A 2,796-nucleotide genomic window follows, 5' to 3' on the forward strand; every position below is an offset into this window, starting at 1 on the left:
CGCCTGCATTTAAACCAAGACCTTCAGTGACATGTAATCATCAGACAATGTCAATTACTTACAATATTGTAATGTCAACGAATAAGAATTTAAAACTAGGGATAAAACTTTCTTCAAAAATGTCTGTTCAAAGCCAGGCAGAACCTTTCTAGCACTACTCAACTTCTTGATCACTTATCCTGCAATAATTTTAATTCAGAAAGGAAGCATGGCTCCTCATAATTTCACTTAAAAAGAGCTTTTGGCCTCAAAAATATTTTCTAAAATCTTGAGAAAATACGAAAGCCTTGCTTTCACCTATCACATCGACAATAAATGTTGCTGAATATTAAATGACATGGTACCCAACTTCAATAAATATTACAAATATGCAACAAATTGCCCTACATCCATTGCAGATCTTCAACACAGAAAAGCCAAGCAGGCTGGCTGTCGGACAAACCAGCTGGTTCACCCTTGGTGGGGGTCTATGGTATTGTCTATGCTTGCGTACGTTCCGGAACCAAATCCGCAGACACCGAAACCCATGATGGCGATATCTTTCCACAGAATCCACTTGTTCTTACCAAAATCATTGCAGAATGTTAAGATTTCTATGAAAGGAGGGACAATAAGTGCTAAAGTAGAACTGCTCACAGCTCCGACCAGGGAGATGATGTCGCTTAATTTTAGAATTAGAATGCCAGACATAAGGTGAAGCAAACGGGAAGTGTCATCAGAATGTATTCAAGAATAGAACTGAGGGCGTTTCGTCCTCAAACGTGGTTTCAGTATTGGCCAAATAATTTTCATGGGAACGTAGAACTGTAGACCGCACGAAAGGAAGATTACCATGCTCATCATGAGACGTACTGACTGTGCCAATATATCACCAGGAGGCAAGTTGAGAGTGACACTTCCTTTCACTTTTTGACCATATTTGAGATAACGAAAGAAACCAACTGATGTGTACAAAGCTGCCACAATCACCATCGCAGTATTGAGAACTCCAGTCCATCCACCAAAATCCTGAGGGTTCTTCGTATTGTTTTCCAGAGGTAAAACCATTCTAATGCGTTCAAAAGCATACACGACAGTCCCACAGAAAAGTGGCAGCTGTTTCCAGCCAGCAAACACCTTCACCGTTGATGTACGTGGTAACCCTTGAAGAATGTAAAAGAAGGTAATACCTAGACCGGTAACTGCAACTGTAGCCGCAAGGAGCGTAACGGGCGATAGATATTTCAGGTTCTTCGCCCAGTAGGAGGATCATGGGAATCATCATGATCAGAAGTTACTCGTACTTGTGCAAGTCTACTTTAAAATATAGGAGAATATCTGTAAGATTAACTGCCACGAAAACCAAGTACACACAGCAGAAGCCAAGTCGCGTAATGCACAGGAAAGTGTTCACCAAGACTTTGGCAGCGCGTGAAAACCGTTGGAGACGCTCTGGGCCGGTCTCGAATGACCTTTCTACCATTTCGGAGAAACTGAGAGAAGGGACTTGACCCCGTCTACACAATTCGTGGGAGCATTTCACCAACATGTGCATACAGTGAGTGCAAATCACTCCCATAAGCAGTATTCCTAATGTACCAAGAAAAAGACCAGCGTTTCGGAAAATCACCTGGCATAGCTAAAATTCCCGTACCTACATTTCCCTTCAGTAAATGGATCAAAGTGTCCAAATTCGAAGTAGGATGTTCCAAGTCCCTGTCCAGCAGTGGGTTGTAATCCTCCTGGCCAGATTTCTCTGGCGCACCGGCTACGCCCCCAGCCTCGAACGGGTCCGGTCGATGAACCACAATATTGTCGGGAGATACTCTAACATCAGGACGAGGGAGGGGCCGCTTATCGTACGTGTCATTAACGGGCTCTGTTCCCAGTAGCAGCGGCTGGCTTTCTTCTTTCTTCTTCATCTTTGTCACTGTGTTGCTCAGTCGGTTGGGTAGAGCAACGTGCTTGTTGAGACTTCCGTAATCTCTACTTGAAGCCATGGTACTTCATTTAGAAAAGAATGGAGAGAGAGCGATTAAATCGTTTAGAATAAAATATGCACACGAGAAAAATGAAGTTTTCGAAGTTACATAGAGTTGAAGAATAAAATATGTAGAAAAGACGGCGATGCTAAGTGATTCTCCCAGCGACTAATGGCAGCTAAAGCAGATGGCCCCGGCTTCACATACGAATCCTATGCACCCCTCTGATCGCCGGTCAGACTTTAATGCGAATATTTCAGAGTGGAGAGAGAGAGCTACGTTACGCAGGCGGCTGGTCGTTTGCGTTGTTTTAAAATGTATTTTTACGATGCTATTTTGAAAACTCTACGAACTGCTGGCTGAACAAATTCATATTATCTTTCAAAATTTGAAGACTTGATGGTTTACGGATACATGCCCCTCGGGCTATGATTGCAAGCTGGAAACTTTCAGACTATTTTCAAGTTGAGTTCTAAATTCTGGTGATGAAACTTTTTCATGGAGAAGCGTCACAAGTGCTTACACATCATGAACTAATTTGTTTGGTAGCAAAATGTATGCGTCCACTGTTGACCTTAAAACGATTAAAGCAGCCTGAAAGATCCTTCCTTCTCCTCCCTTCCCTGTTTGTCTATTTTTAACCCTCATATTTCCTTTTTCTTGCTCTTCGAGTACTTAATCAGCTAATTCTAGGTTACTTAAATTACTCTGTATTTTCCCCCTGGTGGGTTTTGATAATGATTTTATGTATGGCCTTTCTTCGGTTGTATTATCACTCTGTAATTCTTAACCTTTGTAATTAACTTGCCAAAGATTTTCGTAGTGTGTGTATCAT

At 42.1% G+C, this 2,796-nt stretch overlaps 1 pseudogene; it reads right to left on the minus strand.

The window, feature by feature from the left end:
• Positions 1-450: 450 nt before the first annotated feature.
• Positions 451-1,979, minus strand: LOC136874615 (proton-coupled amino acid transporter-like protein CG1139; annotated as a pseudogene).
• Positions 1,980-2,796: the final 817 nt, after the last annotated feature.

The sequence above is a fragment of the Anabrus simplex genome, chromosome 5 (genome assembly GCF_040414725.1).
Source record: "Anabrus simplex isolate iqAnaSimp1 chromosome 5, ASM4041472v1, whole genome shotgun sequence".
Taxonomy (NCBI): domain Eukaryota; kingdom Metazoa; phylum Arthropoda; class Insecta; order Orthoptera; family Tettigoniidae; genus Anabrus; species Anabrus simplex.